This window comes from Mus caroli, chromosome 1 (genome assembly GCF_900094665.2).
Source record: "Mus caroli chromosome 1, CAROLI_EIJ_v1.1, whole genome shotgun sequence".
NCBI lineage: Eukaryota > Metazoa > Chordata > Mammalia > Rodentia > Muridae > Mus > Mus caroli.
In genome coordinates, this window is record NC_034570.1 from 177,783,782 (window position 1) to 177,806,136 (window position 22,355).

The following is a 22,355-nucleotide window of genomic DNA, read 5'->3' on the forward strand; positions in this document are numbered from 1 at the left end:
TTTTGACAGGGGTTCTTCCTGGCTGTCCTGGAACTCACTCGCGGTAAACCAGGCTGGCCTCGAACTCAGAAATCTGCCTGCCTCTGCCTCCCAAGTGCTTATAATTTTCTTTATGGTAACGGGTGAAGAGTAACCCAGGTGTATAGTTACTGCGGGAAAGAATGAAGTTCTTGGCAAAGAACTTATTTTAATCCCAAACAAGTGTTAATGCTAATTAAAAGGAGAAAAATTTCCACGAAAATTAACTCGAGGATCATGGAATGCTTCGATAATTTGAGAGATGATGGAATGTGTGTGAAAGCTGTGACATCATTATGAAACCTAACATTGAAAAGAGACCCATTATGAGTTGCACGCGACCGCGATGGGGCGGGGCTCTCCAGGAATGTAAGGTGCACGTGACAAGGCGGGGCTCTCATGGGGCGGAGCGTTGTTGTGTGGGTGGGGTGGGGGGAGGAGTTTACAAGGCAATTTGATCATTCACAGCCACTATACAGAAGAAACCCTCCTAAAGGAACCTGGAGGGTCAGACTCCTGTCAGGAGTATGTAATGAACAGAGGCAGAAGCCACTTACGGAGCCTGCGAAACTGTGACCACAGGAGTCCCTCAGCTTTGTGGAGAAATGCATTTCTAAACACAAGAGAAACAGAAAGTCTGGATTAGGCAATGTGGCTTCCTAAGGGTTAACCGTGACCCAAGCCAGAGTCTCATGTTAACTAGAGGTCAGTGGTGAATACTGGGCAGTTTCTAGGGAGCTTGATGGTGAGAGCACATTTCGTTAATGCTGTGTACATTGAAATCAGTCGTCCTGCTACTTATAAAATAGTGTCGTCTGCGCAGGCATCCTCCAGGGCCTTGGCAGTTAGAATCAGCCTGACTCTTCAGGCAGCGACTCTACAGACCTGTGCTAAAGACTCCGTTCTTAAGGAACAGAACTGGGAGGCGCTCGCTCAAGAGACAATTGGTACATAAGACCCCTCAATGCAAGGACATGTATTCTTCAGTCTGCAGCAGGAGTTATGCCACAACCAACTGCGTAGTGTTCCCAGAGGGAACTCCTGCATCTCCCCGGTCATGCTCCGGAAGGTTCTAACACACCCCATAAGTACCTGAAGTGAACCAACCTATGCCTTCCTTTGCTCATCTGCCTAAGGCTGTAGATAAGAATATTTACAGTGAACAAGAGGCATCTAAGTAAAAAATTTTTTAAATAAAGTTTTATTAGTGTGTATGTGTGCATGGCTCTGTGTGTGTACACATATGGGTCTCTTCAGAGGCCAGAAAAGGGGATGGGACTCCTTGAAGCTGGAGATGCAGGTGACTACGCTGCCAGGTGTGCGTGCTGTGGGGTGCTGGGAACTGAGCTCTGGTCTTCTACAAGAAGAACAAGCTTTCTTAACCAGTGACCATTCCATTACTCACAAGAGAAATTTCTTACTGAGAAGAAAATAGAAGGAAAACTTGTTTCCTCCAGATTCTCCCTAGGAACAAAAGATAGAGTACATGTTAAACATTTTAAACTGACTTAAAACACGTTAAACATTTCAACCACACATTTCCTGCTACTTTCTCTGGCACGCTTGCTTTACTTTTAAGAAGGGAGAAAGTGATTGTTGCAAACTGGTTTTGCCGGCATCCCTGAGTTTGATAAAGGAACAGAATAGAGATTTCAAACATGCGTCGGGCTTTCATTAACGATGATCGTTAGCCCCATTCTGAACTATTGACAAAATGTTATAACATTCTTGAAAGCTGGACTTGTATTCTTTTAAATAAAGAACTAGTTAATCAGAGGCTCATTCTAATGAAAATGATCTAATTCTGCTGCTAAGTGCTAACTTCGAAAAAAGGGGAGGGGGAGCTAAAAGATTGTTTGCAAAAATGCATATCGATTCACATAAATCAATGCTGGAGCCTGATTGAGGTGTGAATTCCCCTGGAGTTCCCGAAATGCCCTCTATCTTCCCTGTGCAATAGGAGAAACTGTTTGCCTGCATTTTGATAACCAACATGGAAATTAGATATTAATATATACGGGGAAAGACAGAGACGGAGAGAAAATACTTAACAGCCCAAGAAGGCAGGAATTGTGCCATTACTCACAAGTGGCAGTGCCATGAAGAGCTTACTCTGTCATCCTGTAACAAGGGCAGGGCTGTCCCTGGGCCCAGGTGCCACACAGTGTACAGGAGAACGCCACCAGCCTCATTACATGTACGTGCCTGTGCGCTTTGTCTAAAGGACAGGGGCTTTGTAATCTGCTCCTGTTTGCTCTCACACAAATATAACAAATAACGGGAACAGATGTGAAGTCACACTTTTGTTTAAAGCTTAAGAAATAGTAGGTCATAATTATTGTGCAAAAAGAAACCTAGATTTTTAAAAGCTTATTAAGGTTGATTGTTGCAAAATTCTCCTTTGTCTTTTGAAAAACAAAACAAAACAAACAAGAACAAAACAATTAAATAAACAAACAAAAACAAAAACCAAAAAAACAAAGCAAAAACAAAGCAAAAACCCTCTCCTTGGTCTGCCAAGGTGCCAGCAAGGCCAGGTGACCTCCAGTGAGACTTGATGACCTTCAGAGGCAAGTCACTGTGCAATCGACATTTGCCCATGGTGTGTGTCTACACTGTGCGGGACACAAATATGAATCCGCAGTCTGTCTCCTGCTCTGCAAGTTAGCAGTTCCTAAGAACCATCTAGAAACCAGGTAAAGAATCAGGTGTTCCGTTTCCTCTGGGATTTTTGCCTTACCGGCAGACATGCTTGATTTTCTCAGGTTGCTACAGAAGGAGGCAGAAGCAAAGAGGGGCATATTTGTGCATGGAGAGGTGGGTGGTCTCCTTTGCACTGGGGCTTCAGGGGGTATGGATGTTGACTGACTTGCTTCTGCTCACTTGAATTAGCTTACTAAGACTTAAACTGTTTTGAAGGCTGTTTGAGTTAACAATAGGAATGTAAAGGCCCCCAGATAAAAATCTTAGCTGATCTGTTCATGGACCCACTCAGCACTTATTCATGTGGTAAGATCTCTTACTGGGTATTGTGAACTAAGGCTGTTTTGAAAGCTTGCAAATAAGCCGTTTATTATCTGCTTAAAATCAAAACAAAAAAGCCTGATGTTCTGGGAAGGAAAAAAAAAAGTTAAGGGTGTTTGCTAAATTTCTCTATTCTTACTCTCTAAGGAGAATTAGGGCAAAAGACAAGAGATTATTATTCTTTATTTTCTTTTCTGGGATGTCTCCCTAATGTTGAGCAAAGTAGTGCATCATAGAAGCTGAACACATATTTTCTGAGTGGAAGAATGGACATATTGCATAGTCTGGGAATGAAAAGACTAGCATGTTACTCTCATTGACGAATCCACTGTCCACAATAGGGCTATATCTGCTACTTGTTCAGGGTAAGATACTGACATTGGTTACTGAGATCAGAGAGCAAGTGCTTGGTGCGCATTGTTAGATGGAATTGCAGGGTTGTTTTCTTTAAAATTTATTTGCTGGTTAAATTTAGAACTGAGATAAAACATATGAGACCCATATTGATAACATGTTGATCTTAATGAAAGCCTAACCCTTAGTCATGAACACATAAAGTGAGAGTGCTTTATTTCTGAAAACATTCTAATCTCCCGTGCTGCAGACAATGTAGGAAGGGCTTGCGATGTGTGAGAAAGTCCCTGAGTCTAGGGACTTACCTTCATGCTTCCTCTTCCCACTGGTAGTCCTCTTCCCTCCGATACTGGCTTCTCTTATGTGGAACCCCACTGCCATTGTATGGTTTGTTCGAATNTGGAGAAATGGAGTTAAAGGCGTGGGTGTCCCAGGTCTGCTTTGCTGTAGTTTTCTCTGAGGTAAAAGGAAGATAATGAGGATCAAAGATGCACAGTTCCTATGACCACTAAGAAGATGCTGTGTGCGCAGTACCTGACTGGTTTTCAGCAACTTTAACCATGGCTTAGCTTAACTTAGCTTTGTGTCCAGATGCTTCAGATTCTATGAGAAACCCTCTTAAATTATGGATAACTGAAACTCACCAACATCCTGGTGTTCCCGGGGTCCATCTTGCGCGTTTCTTTCAGGAGAAGAGTTGCAGGCTCCTCCTCTTCCTCCAGGTTTACACACAGAAGCACTTTCTATTTGAGGGATGTCAGCCCTGTGCTGGGGCTTCTGCTGTTTTTAAATTACATGTCTTAAGCTTGGACTCTGCAGTGTGAATGATAGGCCCTAGTGATGTTGATATAAAAATTAAAACTGTCAACTTGTATTAAGATTTAATCACTGGCTAGGGCATATGAGCCACCATTTTTTTTTTTTTGTTTTTTGTTTTTTGTTTTTTGTTTTTTGTTTTTATGTGGGCTCTTCTGATACACTTAAAAAAACCAAACCCTACAGATCTGTGTACAAAATCTTTTTTTCTTTTTTCTTCTTCTTCTTTCATTTAACTCTTCTTAAAGAAGCTCTCAACTGCTTTATGTTGAAGACAGGACAGGAGAAGCAGTCCACAGTGCTACTTCCGGGCAGGGTAGATGTACTGCAGTGGGATTCACTGACCTTCCATGATCTTTCATGCACACAGAGGGTGCACTGGCATTTTCACTGTGCACAAGAGGAGTCTTAGGGGGGAAAGCCAGTTGGACAAGGTTATTGCTCCAATGCTGGAATCCAAATCCTAGCCTTTTATTCTATCCTTCTAATATCTACCTGTATGCATATTGCCTTCATTTTTGTAATCTTTAAGATAATTATAATTTGCTCAACATCTGGGAGTAAATATCCAGGAAGAAGTGGTAAATTTTAATATATATTTAATGTAATATATTTAATATAAATATGGATGTATTTCCATTAAAAATATAAGCTTATAATTATACAATGTGTACAAGAAAGTAAAAGCTTGTTTTTCTTGTTTTACTTGTGAAATTTCCATGCATGAGCACTCTATTTAGATTAAGTCTACTTTTGCCTCTCTTCCTCTAGATCTCTTTTTACCACTCTCTCATTTCCTCTTCTTTATTTTCACATACACACACACACACACACACACACACACACCACACACACACACACACGTTAAGGGTTTACTTCATGGGATTGGATAACCTATTGGGTCTCTTTGCTGGAGAAGGCTGAATCTCTCTGTCTACCTCAACATCCATTAATTGACTATAGCTCTTGACTTAGGGGTGGGGCCTTGTGATATTTTCCTCTACCAACTTTGGCATGTCTACTGGTACAATCACTGTTCAGGTTTTCTTTCGGCAGCCATGTTCTGAGATTTCATGGATCAGCTGCTCTGTCAGTTCTAGGAGACACTATCTTACACCAGATGTCCTAGTCCTCTGCCCCTGCAATCTCTTACAATCTTCCTGTTCTCTCGTCCATGGTGGTCCCTGGGCCTTAGGTGTAAGGACTGGGTTGTAGATATATCTATCAGTTAGGATTGGATACCGGTCTACAATTGAACTCCTCTACAGAAGTGACCCCCTTCCTAAGGAGCATCCTTTCTCAGAGCACCAATGTATGTAGGTACCAGAGGCTACCTCTTTTGTCTCAAACAGAGACAACTTTCAGGGTTCATCTATGCTTTGAAGCTTTTGTGGAGATCTACTGCATTGCATGTGAATAACTTCATCCGCCCATGTATACTTTTTTAACCACTCATTTCTTAGGAACACTGTGGAGTAGATAGACTCCTGCACACAAACATCAAAAGCTGTTCTCAAACAGCCAAGATATGACAACCTTCAATAATCTCTGTTTGATGAATTTTTAAAGTTCCATGGATCTGAGACCAGCTACCCCAAGTGTCTTTCAAATATCACCCTTTTACCACTTTTCTGATGATTAATTTGTAGAAACAAGTCCCAAGAAGGCAAAGGCAGCCAAGGCTTAGTTTCAGGCTTCAGGCACTGCTAGATTTGACTATTGATGCCTGCTTTGCTATAGTCATGTCACCATGAGCCTAGGAGACCTAGTGGGCTAGATAGCTATATGCCATCTGGCATCAATAGCATACACATTTGATACTCTGTCTGCTCTTCAAGGAAAGAGCCCTGGGTCATCAGAACAGAAGATACAGTGTTGCATGTGGATAGAAGATACAATACTTTATGTGGATAGAAGATACAATGTTGCAGGTGGAGTGGGAACAGAGCCTGAATGATCCTCACAGGTCTGTGCTGTTGTGAGAGGTGGGGACTAGAGATGAATAACAGGACATGCCCACTTTAAAGACTCAGAAGCCATTATGTCCTTGATTCTCATATCAGCACTTTATTATTTAGAAATGGGGTCAAACTCAAGGCTCATATTAACTTTACACACACACACACACACACACACTAACTGATTCTTATCAATTGTTTACAGTAGTCTATAACACATTGCAAAGAAAATCCTCTTTGCCTCCTTGGCAAGATAAATGGTATAAAACCTCAGATGACCCCCTGGACACTGCTGTGATGTCATGCATGTTTGTGGGACCTCCCTGAGCTCCTGCAGAGACAGGCTTCATGAGCTGCCTCATGATGGACTGCCAAGCTGCCATTGGGTAATAGGATGAGTTGCTAGGCAGAATTTTAGCTTCATCTCAGCCTGCCATCGCTCATGGACTTAAATCCTGGATCACCACTGCTGGAGAAGATGATCTGTAGTGCTGTATATTCTATTACCCCATAATATACAATGCACCTTATTTATGGTAGTCATCTTTTACACAGAACTGTCACAGACCACGCCACCGCTCATTACAGGCTGAGTAGGCGAGCTCCTCGGGTGAACTATATCCTTTCCCAGTGATCATGCCAATAGTACCTGGCCAGAAAGAAAGAAGGATCAATTCAAAGCAATGATAGATAAACTTCAAAAGGTGAGGAGATGACTGGGTGTGGAGACAAGCCTCCAGGAAAAACTGCCTGGTGGTGCCCTTTTTATCTTCCCACTTCTTAAGCTCTCATTTATCTTCTTAGAGTATGCTGTTCCTAACTGATGTGAGTGTTTGTGATCTGCGGTTCCCTGCCAGACCTAGCACCTAATGCTATCTCCTGTCTGTTTTTCCACCACTCTCAGGAGCACCAGTGCCTTCTCTTTTAGCTGCATGGGGTGGGGGTGGTTCTTCAGGCTCTTTTGTCACTTTTTACAATAGCCCTTGGAGGTTGTGGATTCCCCCTTTACCTCCACAGTGCTCAAGACTTCCTTACCACCAACAAAGCAGAGGGGTTTCCATCAAGGCTTTTCTTTGTCAGTGTGTTGGATATTCGAATAGTACACACAGTTTAGAAACTACCATTTAAGGCTTACTCAGTCCATAGTAAAGCACAGGAGGTACTGTGCTAGGCTACACAGGATGGATGGGGCTGAGGTAGTATCTAAACTTTCAAGAGCCTGAAGTCTATGGAGAGAATGCAGAAGCAGGGCAGGGAGTCATGTCACCAGAGCAGGGAGCCATGTCAAGGCAGTAAGTGCTGGCTCAGTCATAGCTAGAGACCCTGGGAACCCTTGGGTTGTACCCAGCCAGCCCTGGAGCTAAGGAGATGGAGACTAAGTCAGACACATTGATGTTGGGGTTCCTAACAGAAGTAGTCCCCACATTCTAGGAAGGAAAGAGTTGAGGATTACAAGCTGCTGCCAGCAGCTGTTGGGTGTGGAGGCAGCAATGAGAAAAGGGTCCCAGCATGGGCTCAGGCTAGGACAAAGGGGATCTGTAGGGACATATTATACAGTTCACCCCTCATCTAATGAGAACCACAAAGTATTATAACGATTTACATAGAAGAGCAACAGTAGCTCCCTGCTAAAAAATTTATCAGACTGGCTCTGTCAGACAAAATCAAGGTGAAAACAGAAGTGGCAACCCAGCACCTTCTGCTGTGGCGTTAGCGAGCAGCCAGCAACCTCAGGGCAGACAATGGTAGGAAAAGAGGAAATGAATGATAGATTGATAAAAGTAAATTTAAAAACATGTCATTTCCAAGCTAGGGTGATATAACACAGTGGATAAAGTACGTGTCCCTTAAGCATGGGACAAGAGTCTGGAACCTCAGACCTCATGGAAAAGCCAGCAGGGTCTGGTAGCCATCCTATAATGCCAGCCCTTAAGAGACAGAGAAAGGGTTTCCTTCGGGTAATTTGGCTAAGCTATAATCACCAAATCGGTGAGCCCTGGGTTCAGCAAGAGAGCCTGCTTCAGTAAGTAAAGCAGAAAGCAACCGAGGGAGACTTCCGACATCTACCTCTGACCTGCACACGCATGTCTTCATGGTCTTCATGTGTACCTGTGTGCCAAAGGCAGTAGTTAAAGTCTGAAGACATTATTTCTCTGTGGTTTCCTATTTTATAATGGTACAAGCGACAAATACAACAATATGAAGCTGAGATAACAAATGTTCATTCTCTCCTTGCTTAATTAATTAATCGTCTCCATGTTCCCTGCAGGAGGCAGACTGAGAAAGTTCCTTTAACTCTGTATCACAGCCCCTGTCACTGATTGAGTCTGCATTTTGTGTGGGTGACATCTGAGGTTTTGTTTGGAAACAATGGCAGTAGCCACGAGAGTGTCTTGGGAGAGGTATTCTGTTCTCTGTGTGCAGTGGGAAGAGAGACAGGGTTGGAAGACTGACCTACAGACACTCATTCCTAAAGGGAGAGAGGGGGAGGATGGGATCGTGACAAGATGGGCGCCACAGGAGAACCTCTCGAAGCTTTGGCAATTCATAACACACAGCCACACCACGTAACGAAACCCTGCGAGCCTTCACATGCATGACACAAGTCCCTAAACTGACATGTGAGTTAAACTGTGACCCTGGCTGTCGACTTCTGACGTGAGGTAGTTCACAGCCTTCAACTCTCTTCGGCTACTCTATAGACAGTCCACCTCTCAGAGGGACAAGCAGAGAGAACACCTATGTGGTTGCCCCTGAGAGAATACTTGCATCAAGCTTTCTAGAATCAAATTGTGCAAACATCTATGTCCGGTCTAATGGCTGAAAGGGTAGGTTTCTGTTCAAGTCTTGGTTATTCCACTCCCAAGCAATGTAACTCTTACAAGATGAATGCATTCACCTTTAAATGATGCCCCCATGTGCTTTGGACAGAATTGGCAAGTGCTATGTGTTGTGTTTTATAAAGAGTTAGTAGAGAAGGAATATGTTTGGTGAAGACAAGGTATGGTGTGGGGAAGGGGGTGCCTCTGCAGGCCCATGTAGGAACCAGCCAGGTATAGTATAGGATAGAGTTTACTCAGGGCATGGGGAAGGGAGTTGAGAGACAGGCAGAGAGAGAGAGGAGAGGGGAGAGGGGAGAGGGGAGAGAGGAGAGAGGAGAGAGGAGAGGAGAGAGGGGAGAAAAGGGAGAGGGGAGAGGGGGAGAAAAGAGGAGTAGAAGACGAGTAGAGGTGGCCATGAGCATGTGGAGAGAGCGGGGAGAGGGAAAAGGGAAGACTGGATAAAGGAACAGAAGTGTGAGGAGAGAGCAAGAACAGGAGAACAAGCGAGTGAGGAGGGGGCAAGCAGCCCCTTTTATAGTGAGTCAGGCACACCTGGCAGTTCCCAGGCAGCTATAGGGCAGAGCCTAGACAAAATGCCAACAGTAGGAGTGAAATATTATACCCCAAGTCAAACTTGAAATCACGAGTCACTTTTCATTCTTTTTTACTATTACAGTTATGGTGTGCTTATGTGTAAAATCCCTTCATACCTCAGCACGCTGCGGTGGGAATGCTATCTTGCAGGGATGTCTGGACTCAATGCTTCTTCCTACAGGCCTTCTCACTTTAAAGGTGCATGATCCTATTGGTACCATCCAGTCCCCACTGTTCATCTCATCTCTTTTAGCCTCAAAACAAGCTCATCTGCAGCTGCCTCCTCAAAAGCCATCCAAGTTTGACTTCCCTTGTGTGAAAGAGAGCTCTCTCCTACCCACGGCATGACAGCCCTGGTAGGCTGCCTGCCTGCTGGGGACCTGTGAGTGGTTTTCTATCCATTGGATGTTTAATTGAGGTTCTCTTAGTTTCTCTTTCATTTTTCCCTTCTGATTGGATCTACTACTTAATATCATTTATACAAAAGCATGTTCACAGTGAGCTATAACTCACTGTGTTTGGCTGTGGAGTACATTATAATACTAGATGTTTCCTGAACTGGTTCATGGCTTTTCTAGGGGAAGTTTCAAACCAAAACCAAGGTAGTTCTGTACAGAAAGTTCATGAATTTCATTGGAAGTCATTTATCTGCCTTTTAAACCCATCTAATTTCTAAGTTTCTTCATCTTGAAGCAGAAACAGTCAACGGTGTCGTTTTACAATGAGTGTTACAGAAGATGTATGTATTTGAAAGGGATTCGTCTGTTCTTGGTTGAGATTCTTTTGCTGAGTTTTGCGTGCTGGTTTGCCTTGGGCAGTTGTTTGGCTTCTTTGGTGTCTTTGGAGGCAGAGTCTAACTATGTAGCCTTGCCTGGCCTGGAACTTGTCAAGTAGATCAGGCTAGGATTGAACTCATAGAATCACCTGCTTCTGCTTCCCCAGTGCTGGGATTAGAGGCATGCGCCACTATACCCAGCCCTTATTGATTTTTTAATCCAATTACCAACTGGGCTTTCTTATCTAAAATTTAGATATCTAAATGGTCAGCTTGAGACCAGGGAAGGTCCTTTAGTGACCTTATTCAGCATTAAAAGGGATGGAAATAATAACTTAGAAATAGCAGAAATATATATATGTCTGTGTATGTGTCTGTATATATATATATATATATATATATATGTACATATATATGTGTGTGTGTGTTATGTGTGTGCAATTCTGAATATACTATGTAATTTTGACTACAAAATACAATAAATTATGGACAACACAAGGATTACATTGTTACTTTTCCAAGACCACTAGATATCAGTCTAATTCAAAGAACAAGGGAAAAGAGAGAGAGAGAGAGAGAGAGAGAGAGAGAGAGAGAGAGAAGGAGGGAGGGAGGGAGGGAGGGAAGGAAACATGTCCTTCATGTACTGTTGCTGCCCCAGCACATTCTTAGCTCTTTGGGTAATGTGACACCAGGCCAGGTCACTCAGCGATTTGGGAATCTGGTCCCAAAGCCAGGAGATGTTGGTGAGCGAAAAATAACTCCCTGCACCGTCCTGCTTCATAAAACTCTCTCTGAGGCCACTGGCAAATAACATGAACCTTCCAAGCAAAGAGTGTTCCACAGCTTTGAGAATTACAAAGAATAGGCTTGAAGAGCTTAACAATGATGTCGGGGGAAGAGCCTGGCCTTTTCTCAGTGGTGTCTTAGTGTTGGAACATTGTCTCACTGTGCTCTCACCAGTGGACACAGGTCAGGCTTCATCCATCCAGAAGGGTTTTTCTTTCCCCCAGGTTAAGTGCTTTTGAATCTTTGTGAGGGTAACTGTGGGGGCTTCTGCTGGAATGGCTGAGTTCCTTTGGGATGCTGGAGTTGAGGGATGGTGAGAAGTCTTTTGGGGAACTCCACACCCCACGCCACACAGAGGCATCTGGACATTGCCTTTGCAGTCCTGTAGTTCTGGTTATACTGACTAGCTCCCTGCCGGCTGCACACAGCGTTGCTGTGTCTCTGACTGTTTCACCCAACCCTGAGCCACCAAGGCTGTATCAAGAGTCAAGTGCTCTGCCATGGGGCTGCCATTCTACACCTCTGAGTGGGACCCACTACGCCATATTTGAGCCTGGTCCCTACCTGGTTCCTGTAGGCAATGACACTTCTGAATCGCCACCTTTACAGAGTCCTCAGTTGGTATCAGTGATGTTGCTTCTAGATAAAGTGCTGGCCTCAGAGGCTGTGAGAATGTACATGGTTATCTTCTTCTGTGAGGTAAGCCTACAACTCAGAACCTCTGACAAGGGCTCTGAGTATTTACCACACCTCTTAGGGCCTGAAGTTTACATTTGTAAACCTACTAGCTTTCAAAACACAATTTTAGAAATAAGTACTAAATTTATCATGTCTTGAGAGAAATGGCACAGTATACAAACACATCCATAAAGTCAGCTGACTCTTGATACTTCTATTGTTGCTTTTTATATTTTTGTGTAGCCCAGGCTGCCCTCACACTCACTATAAGCCAGGGCTGGCCCTGAACTTGTGCTCCTCTGCCTCCTCTCCCAAGGACTAGAATTACAGGCATTGCTACCATGCCTGGATTATTCCATGGTATTTGTTGAAAATATTTCTGTGTATTTCTAGGCCCATTAATGGTTTTCCTTGCATAGCAGGAGGAAGCTTTTAAAGGCAACACATGAGCATCATGAAATAAAGACATAGATTACTTTCCTGTGGCAGGAATATTTTAAATACCTACTCCAACATAGTTATCAGCATCTCCCAGTTACAAAATTTTGACAAATTCTGACTTTAGATATATATTTCACACACCATTAGAATACATTAGAATACATTATAAATCCCCTGAGGGCAGGGCTCTTCTGCCTTGTTCTACATATTTTACTTATTAGGTAACTGTGTGCACATGCTATGACAAAGATAATAAGGCACTAAATTAGGAGTGCGCCTGATTTTAATTTTCCAATTGAATTTCCTTACATATGGCTATAAGCATATGTATATTTATGCTAGAAATTATTGCACATCTTTATTAGACTAGTAAAGTGAGTGGAAAAAAACAAGTATCATTTTGTTATTTATTTAGACTTTTAAAAAATTCTCTTAATTGAAGTAATGCTGTTTTGGTTCATTTGATAAATGTATCTATAAAATGATTTGTAACAAAGTAGAATGGATACGCTGAGGCTGATTCTTTGTTTGTCCCACAACTTAGGGCAGAATATGGAGGTATATCTGATGAACCCAGAAAGAGGGAGCAATGGGAGAACAAAGGGAGACAGGGAACTGAGGGAGAGAGGGAGAGAGGTTAGGAACAGAAGGTAAAGATGGATTGATGGGCAGATGGGTGAGTAGGTAGGTGGATACATGATTGGATAGACAGATGGATAGACGGATGTATGTATGTATGGCTGGATGGCTGGCTGGCTGGCTGGATGGATGGAAGGATGGATGGATGGATGGATGGATAGGTGGATATGGATGGATAGATGGATGGATGGGCACATAAAAACATAAGTAATTGTAGCAGGGACATAACAGTGGGAATCTATCATTGGCTTTTTAAGAATGGCAGGTATTTTGAATAGTATTATGTAAAATACAATCCCAACCTAAGTATTTATGTTCAAAAATTGGGGTTTCCAGGATAGCTAGTTCATAGAGTTGTGTGCTGGGATATTTCTGCCAAAAGCTTATTATTATCGTAAGTGTGTTGACTCCTGATTTTTTTTTAACTTTTTAAAAGTTTAAATATCTGGGAAATATATGTATGTATAGAAATGTTCTCAACAAAAGACAACTGCAGCTCTTCCATAATTGTTTGAAATTAAATAGGAAACAAAAGTGAGTAGCTCATTCCTTTCCCAGGGTTAAAGGGCCCTGACACCTGCTCACAATGCCAGCAAAAAGATGCAAACATTCATACAATAAAGTAGGAGTCAATGCTAATGAAAGGTGAATAATGGCTCTAACCCTCGGGTTGCTTCCTGTCCTTCCACAGGCAAGTCTCCTTTGGACTTATAAAACACGGAGCCTATCTGTAACCAGGCATGCTCCTGATTGTGTTTCTTTCCTCAGACAACTAGATATTGTCTTAGTAACCGGCATCCACTTAGCTGTCAACCCACTAACAGAAGCCAGGGCTTTCCTATTGCCTAGTGACCTTGTTTTTCTCATTTCGTATCCTTAGCTGCTTCGATGTTTTCAGTGACTTCTATCCTAAGCATCCTCTCACCTGTCTCTCAACTGCCCTTTCCTCTCTCATCCGTGTTTCTCACCCATGGTTGATACCTCTCCCTTTTGCTTCCTAAAGCAGGCTCATCTTCATTGACTCTTGCTTGCTACTGTCTCTCTACCCTCCATCATAATGATCCCATGGTGTTAGGTACCCAGCATCTCTGTGGGAAAAACCTAAGATAAATCATCTCCAATCCACCTCATCTCTCCATTTTATTTGTGCTTTTATAAATGTCTATCTTCAACACAGCAAAGGTAACAGATCTAAGTCTATCCCTCTGTGACTGGAGGTTGTGACTGAAGATGTCAGTACCAGGGTCTTTACTTGACTTTTTATTCTGCCCATCATTCCCATAGCCCCACTGCTAGGAACGTGTCCATGCAGAGAAGTTGGCGCTGCGACTCCCTATACCACAGTGGGTCTGTAGCTTGACGAATGTTCAACGCTCCAGGCTGACTCTCACATGGCTGATTTGTGTGTGCTGGAGCTTCTTCTGCACATTGGTTCAAAAAGGCCCCAAATGATGCTGAAGTAGTTACTTTTCCATCCCTGTGAAGAACGACCTGACAGACCTCTTCTTGAAGAAGGACATACTTGATTACTGGCTTCAGGCATTTCCATCTTTCTTGGTAGGAATGATGTTAGAGAACTTCTTGGCAGCATTTGCATATAGTGGACACTCTTCGTAAGCTAACTGATCAGGAAGTAGGAAATGAATAGGAACACCAGCTGGACTATAACTGTCATCTGCCCACCTCTAGTGGCCTATATCCTGCAGCTAGGCCCTGTCTCCTAAAGGCTCTACAGCTTGACAAAACAGTACCATAGATTAGGGAACCAGGTTCAAATCATGAGTCTGTGGGTAGAACAAAATATTTTAGATTCAAACCCTAACACATGCCCACAGATATATATATATATATATATATATATATATATATATATATATATATTAGACCTAGAAATGTGAGGTCTTTGGTGGGTTCTATAAGGCACTAACCCTTTCTTAGGCTACTCTTCCTCTGTATTGAATTTATTTATATTTACAGGCATGCCTCACAGGTTAACGACAGGCAGACAATAAATAAAATGAAGCCTTTGATTCGCATTTGTTTAGTTTGTCTCACTCTGGAACCCATACTGGCCTTGAACTCACAGCAATCTTCCTCAGCCTCCTGTACTGGGGTGATTGACATAGGATGACAATGGCCACCTTAATACATTTTAAAGGAGTTTTACATGATATCAGGGCATTACTTAGTAAGCTGAGGTTTTTAATTATATATTTTTTAAAACAAACAGACATTACATCAACGGTTCTATGTGAAGGTTTCATTGACTTACTCTGATCTTAAGTTCCTTTATTGTAACCTATAATAGTTAAGAGTAGCTCTCTATTGGTCTGCAGTCCTCTTATGGAAGAACTGATTTGTGAACTACATAAAATGTCACTTTTTAATTGTATTTTTAAATCTTCTTTAATCATCTGCTCTGATTCTGTCGGTCCTCTTCCTTGGCTTCCCTGGCAGTCAGGGTTACAGATATGCAACTTTTAACTTGTGTGTGCGTGTGCATGTGTTGCCAGCATCTATGTCTATGTACCACATGTTTGTCTGGTGACCAAGAAGGCCAGAAGAGGATGTTAGATGACTTGGAACTGGTGTTACAGATGCTTGTGGGCCACCATGAGGATACTGGGAATGAAATCCAGGTCCTCTGGAAGAGCAGTCAAAATGCTCTTAGCCACTCTACTATATCACCAGCCCCCTACATTTTTTTTAAAGACCACAATTCTCTTGCTTGTCATGACCCTTGACCAAAATACAGACTTCATGTTTGAAAATCATAATTAAATGAAACTCTCCTAATAAGAAAGTCTATCTGAAGAAGAAAGCCGCAGCGAACTGTCTGGAGGCATTCATGGTGTCACTAGCCACGGGCTTGTGTCTGCTCGTCCCCTCGGCTTTTGGCTGTGCATTGTACAAGTTAAGAACCTGTGTAAGTAAACGAGCTAGTGGCAATCAGAGGCTTAAAGATTGCCACTATTTTTCCACCCTGAGATATATTGAAAATCACAGACATCATGGAGCTATAGCTGACAAAACCCACTATCTTGTTATTCAAATAACCTTAAACTCATTGTTACTGTCTGATAAACACCACAGGTGATTAGATTGTGGGCCACCTATCTGGGTGGCATTTCAGACAGCAGGCTACACACGGTCTCCCTTCTTGGAAGGACATATATGAAAAGGTTAGCAGGACTTGAGCTCTGTGTGCTGTCATTTTTAAGCATTATATTTTCAATTAAGAAAAATATTCCCTCTACCTGAGGTTTCAAAGAAGATGCCTTTAAATTTTTGGCCAGTCCTCACTCCTTTGTGAATTTCCTCTCTTCTTTCTGTTTTTTTTAGAAGCCAATGTGACTTCTAAAACATGAGGAACCAGAGATGAAGGGGAAGGCGTGTTAAGGGAGATGGTTTGCTGAGTCAGCATGATAAGAGGAATCAAACACAGCCTCTCTAGTCAGGTTCTCTCCTTGTTGTGACCTTGTCCTCATGCCTTTCCTTGTGCTGGGCCTCCTTGTTGGTGTCCTTGCATCTCAGGGTGAGAGAATGTACTGAGGGGCCCCTGTTCTAAAGTTTGGTGATTCTAAGCTCAATGGGAGCTTCATTGAGGTTTCTGTGTAAGGGAAGAGAAATTGGTTTAGATCAGAAAAGCGATTATGTAATAATCAAAATTGGATCCAGAACATCTTTGCTAACCTAATCATGACTAGAGAACACTGACTCTATAGCCAAAGGTGTTCCGTCTGAGTCATGTCTGACCCCAGAGAAGAGAGAGATTGAGGTCAGTGATGGATAGAAGAGCCTGCGTGTCTTTATATATAAGAGAACTGCTGCCAGTGGCCAGGGCCTCTGCTGTCATCTCTCATAGATACTGAGGACTTTCGCTGTTCAGTGAAGTACTCACTGCCATGTCATGAAATCTCAATATGTCTTCCCAAAAGTCAGATAAAGGTTGTTAAAGTGTTGAGTGGTTTCAGCTCCAGACAATGCTGCAGTCCCCAAGAAGACGCCAGGGAATGAACAAACAACTGTCTTCAAGTGGTTATTGGCTTTTAAGTCTTAGTAATGCCTATGGCATAGGGTGTCAGAAAGAGAAAGGAAGAAATGTGCCTTGTGGTGGTTTGACTATGCTTGGCCCATGGGAAGTGGCACTATTAGGAGGTGTGGCTTTGTTTGAGGAAGTGTGTCTCTGTTGGGGTGGTCTTTGAGACCCTCATCCCGGCTGCCTGCAGAAGAGACAGTCTTCTGACTGCTTTTAGATCAAGATGTAGAGCTCTTGGCTCCTTGTCCAGTACCATATCAGCCTGGATGCTGCCATGCTCCTGGCTTGATGATAATGGACTGAACCTCTAAACCTGTTAACCAGCCTCAGATAAATGTCCTTTATCAGAGTCACCTCGGTCATGGTGTCTGTTCACAGCAATGAAAGCCTAAGACAAGCTCAGTGGTTGAAAGTTCTTGCTGCTGTGGCAGAGGACAAAGGTTCCGTTCCAAGTACCCACATGATGACACACAACCATTTGTAACTCCAGTTCCAGGGATCTGATGTCTCCTTCTGGCCACAGACTTGCACATGGGCATACACACACACACACACACACACACACACACACACACACAGCTTGCATACATGAAAGCCGACAAACATTCATGCATAAGAAATTAAAATAAATCTTAAATAGTTTTAAGAAGAAGAGTTAAGAGAGAGGCAAAGTTTCCACTTCTTATCTGAACACATTTCTCAATCCCCCCCCCCACACACACACACATAATGCCCTCAACACACACAACTCCCTTGTTTAACCATGGCCTCCCGAGTGTCTGGCCATGAGTGTCATAGGCATCATTAGCTTTATCCTTGTGGTAAGTTGAGAACATATTGAAAGAGTGAAACAGACAGCCCGACATGGTACTAGCCTAATCCTAGCCACTGTGTTCTGTCTTCACGGGTTCACCTGAGTGTGATCCTTGGTGAACACAGGTTTGCTGAATGAAGAGATCAAAAGCCGGCAGGCTGGCTTTTCGAGATTTGTGACCGACATACCTCCTCTTTACTATGGCACTCTATTTTTACCTCCACCGCCCTGAGATATTTCCAGTTTGTGTTTCTATTGCTGGCGACATAAAAAGTTATATCAGTAGCAAGAAATGAAAGGTGAAGAGGAAGCGGGGATCCGCACTACTCCATCAGTGAGTGACTATAAAGCTGACTTCTCACAGCCTGGCACCCAGAGTTCAGCTGCATTCCAGGGGTCAGCTCAGAAGCCACAGTGTGGGAACAGTGTTCAAAGCCTTGCCTGGCACTGGTGCACCCCACTGCCACAGGGACTCCAAGGCACAATGGCGAACCTGTGCCTGACTCCACTGTCCGATTGTCTGGTTAGACCACTGTGCCAGACAACCCCACCCTGCCCAAGCTGGCCACTTGTATCTGCTTCTTGCTTGCTTGTGCTCTCCACTCAGCTCGGGTCTCCCTTTACCTCACTGAGCACCTGACAGGAGAGCAGGACCCTGGAGCTTTCCAGGAAGCAGCAAATCTGCTGTAGCTTCAGGCAGGCGAACAAGCCCTCACCTTCCCAGATCTCTCCTCAGGAAGCCGGGTCTGGTCTTGGGGCCTGACTCATAAGGCCGCTGTGAGGATGTTTTTATTAAGATTTGGTTTGGGTTTTGATATGGGCTCTCCTGTCACTCAGGCTGACCTCAACACACCTTGAGGCAGGCAGGATGACCTCGAACTTGAGACGCCACTGCCTGCACCTCTAAGGGATGAGATTACAGGCTCACCATGCGGCAGCTAATTTATGCAATGGTGGGGATTAACAAGCCAGGGCCTTGTTAAAGTTTGGGGAGTACCAGGCCCTTCTGTGAAGAATGGTTCACTTAATGAGTCCTTAGAATAATGAAGCACGATAAAACACGGAGGAGACACAGCTCTCGCTGTCATTCTCACGGGCATGGAGCGTGTTCTGCTCCTCCCCACCCTCGCAGATGCTCGGTCTGTGATGCCTTCCACCCATGAGGTCACCCTTTGTCTTCTCTTCCATGACAGACATCTCCCATCTGCCCTGCCCATCTCCCAGGAAGACCCATTCCTTCTTACAGGCTCTGTGCTCAGAGTGGCAAACTCTGTGGGCCACAGCAACAGGGAAACTAGGCTTTTTGGCGTCTAGCAGGTTCTTCCCACTAAGGGGGCTCAGGGACAGATTGGCGAAAACAAACACAGTGCAAAAGTAGTTGAGGTCAGGTCATGCGCACTGCCTGCTCAGCCTCATTCCGTTCCTCAGACTCCACGCCCTCCATGCTGAGTCCACGCCCTCCACACTGGACAGCGCTGCCTCCCGTGTTCCCTCTCCCAGGCCTCCATCTTTCTTCTGTCCTTACTCACTAATGTTCCCTCCACTGATGCATTTTAAGGCTTTTCTCTTATTCTCTCTCTTCTGCTCTAATGGTCCCTTCCCTTCTCCTCACCCTGCATTTTACCGCTTGGCTAGAAACTTCAAGTAAAGCAGACTTGGTAAGAAGGAAAACGTGTAAACTTATCATTACTGTTGCAAATGATTTTTCAAATAATAACCGCACATGTGCCTCTCTCTCTCTCTCTGTGTGTGTGTGTGTGTGTGTGTGTGTGTGTGTGTTTGCGCGCGCGCCTGTGTAAGTCCATGTGTATGTGAGTTTGTATGTATTTGAAACAAAGCCTCATTCTATAGGTCACTTGAGCCTGGAAATCAGTGTATGACCCAGGCTGTCCTCTGAATGCCTGAATGCCTTCAATGCTGAAATGAGACCGGTATGAGCCACCGCATCTGACTTAAGGTTTTGTGGTTTAGTTTGGTTTGGTTTTTTTTTTTTTTAGTGAGTCATTGAAATCATTGGACTCCCCGTGGAAAACTGAAAATATTTATTCCCTGTACACTCTCTAAAATTAAAATATTACATGATGGTTCATTCAATGCATTTAGAAAAGAATCCAAAGTGAGGAAAGTGAGCTAAGCAAAAATTTTTTACAAGACCTATTCGCTAATTTAAATGGTTCCCAGTAGATCATGCGCTTTCCCTTTTGAGTCCACTTTCAGTCTGAAAGTGATGCTCACTGATGGTGGAAAGCTTTTGGGACACAGTCTGCCTCTGTAAGTGCTTCTTGTGGTGGCCCTGAAAGAGCTCAGTGCTTGCTGGTGACACTGTCTGAAGTCAGCACTCGGCTTTCCTGGAGAGAGCTGTGCATTGCACCACCATTCTGTGTCTACACTGTGTCTACACTTACATTCTGTGTCTACACTGTGTCTACACTTACATTCTGTGTCTACACTGTGTCTACACTTAGGGGAGGAGTTAGAGCACAGAAACCTTGTTACTACAGAGTTCCTGTCCCTCCCTCCCTCCCTTCCCTCATCCCTTTCCAGCTCTTTTCCTCTCTCCGTCTCTCCCTCCTTTCTCTCCCTCCTCTCCTCCCCTTCCTCTTCTCTTCCTTCTTCCTCTCCTCCCTCTCCCTCCTCTCCTCCCTCTTCCTCTCCTTTTCCTCTTTCCTCTTCCTTTTCCCTCTCCTCTCCCTCCTTCTTCCCCTCCCCCTCCTTTTTATCTTTAACTCCTCATTTTCTCCCCTTTGCTCTTTTTCCCTTTCTCTCTCCACTCATTCCCTCTACCTTTCCTCCCTCCATTCTTTTCCTCTTCCTCTTCTTCCAGCCTCCCCCCTCCCCTTTCTCTCTCCCTCCTTTCTTTATTGCATTGCTGGAGATCAAGCACAGGGCCTTGGACATACAAGGCAAACAAACCTTCTTCCATACACTAGATCCCCACTTAACTGGCAACCCCTTCTTAACATCACAGAGACAGTGGCAGTCTACACAGCCCACCCCCATCCAGCCTCATTCCCCAGAACACTTGTAGAGATGAAGGGGGTGGAGTCGTTACTTAGCACCCTAACATCCTTCTAGAGTGTTATTTTGAGAGTGGATAGGTCCCTGGTCCCACAGCCTGAGAAGGGTGTGGCTGTTGCTTTGTCAACAGAAGGTTTTGTCATAGCCATACTTGAGAGTCAGACAGCTGAACAGCTGAATCCAACCATGGGATGGAGTGAGGGCTATAAGGCTGGAGCCAACTCCCGAGACCTGGGCAGTGCTAAGAGCTGGGCGGCTCTGAGCTGTAAACCTTAGGTCCTTAGCCTAGCCAAGTACCTAACAGCTGAGAGCAAGAATAGATGTGTCAGGGCACTTAGTCAGGGTTTTCTGTACTTTACAAGTTTTAAGATATTTCACAGTGTGGTTATGATTAAATCTATCAAAATATCAGCTTTGGATATTGCTTATATAGGTAAAAGAACAATGTTTCTATCTTGTCAAAATAGTTGTTATTACATTGTTTTTAAGTACTTTTATTGTCGTTGCTCTTTTAGATAGTTGGTACCGCCAGAATAAATGACAACAAAATTAATCCACACCACCCTATTTGGTTATTCGTCGCTCTGCTTTAAGATACTGTGTAGATGTTTCTCTAGAACTAAAATTGTGCATCACTTATTCACCATACAACAAATATTTACTCAAAGTTAGAAACTAAGAGCATTTCTAAGATTTTTTTTTTCTGTTATTTTGCTTCCTGGCTTCTATCATGGAACTTTCAAGGTGTTGTTTGGTGGTGCGGACTCAGTGACTAAAGAAGACTTGTAGTCATACAAATCCAGAAATGAGCCTGGGAGACCTCAAGTTTGCACGTGGAAAATGCCAACTGTTAAAGGGAAAGTGAGCACTTCTAAGAGGTGGGACTCCCTTCTCACCTCTGTGAGCAAGGAAGGTGTGGTGGTTATATTAGGGAGTCAGTCTCGGGACATGGGTGTCCTAGGAAGCCAGGCTCAGGGCAAGCTCTTTCCAGACCTGTTCTTTCTTTCCTGGACCTTAATGTTCCTTCCTAGCAATGGCTTGTGGTAGACTTGGGTAGGGAATTAATGGTCCTGAGGCTGTTTATTGAGCTGTATCACTGAAGGAGACTCAACAGATCCCGGAAACCCTTCGAAGGAATTTCTATGTGTCTAATAGCAATACCTTGCTCTCTGTCTCCTGGCTCATACACTCTTAAAAGTACAATGTGTTAGTTAATCATCTCTGACTGCCTCAAAATGCTTCACAGAGCCCCTGTCCCACTGGTGGGGCTTAGGACTGTTTTGAGTCTGTGTCTTGACAAAATATCAATTTGCCTGGTCAAACCTGCAGGGTGTTATGTGTCTATGTATCTTCTGCTCCTTCTATTGAAATAAGTCCAGCTTTACCTTTTGTGGGATGCTTTTAAATTCACCCAAAATGTGCTTATCCCCTCAGTCTTACTGATGGGAGAGCAAAAATTATAGGCCATGAAGCTCAGCTAATTTCATACTTGAGAATTTTTACATATATCAATGTGTATATTTTATTTCGGTAAAATAGAATATTTTGTGTTTTTGACTGGCTATAAGGTAATTTA

General features: G+C 43.6%; 1 protein-coding gene across 10 annotated transcripts in view; it reads left to right on the forward strand.

Annotated features, from left to right (window-relative positions):
* Positions 1 to 22,355, forward strand: part of Esrrg (estrogen related receptor gamma) — a 606,111-nt gene that overhangs the window by 333,181 nt on the left and 250,575 nt on the right. Inside the window, exon 1 of one of the 10 annotated variants that reach the window (XM_029477739.1) lies at positions 2,567 to 2,714. The exons of the other annotated variants lie outside the window; for them this stretch is intronic. The gene's annotated coding sequence lies outside the window, so the exon portion shown is untranslated. Of the gene's footprint in view, positions 1 to 2,566; positions 2,715 to 22,355 lie in introns of those variants that run through there. 10 annotated transcript variants of the gene reach the window in all.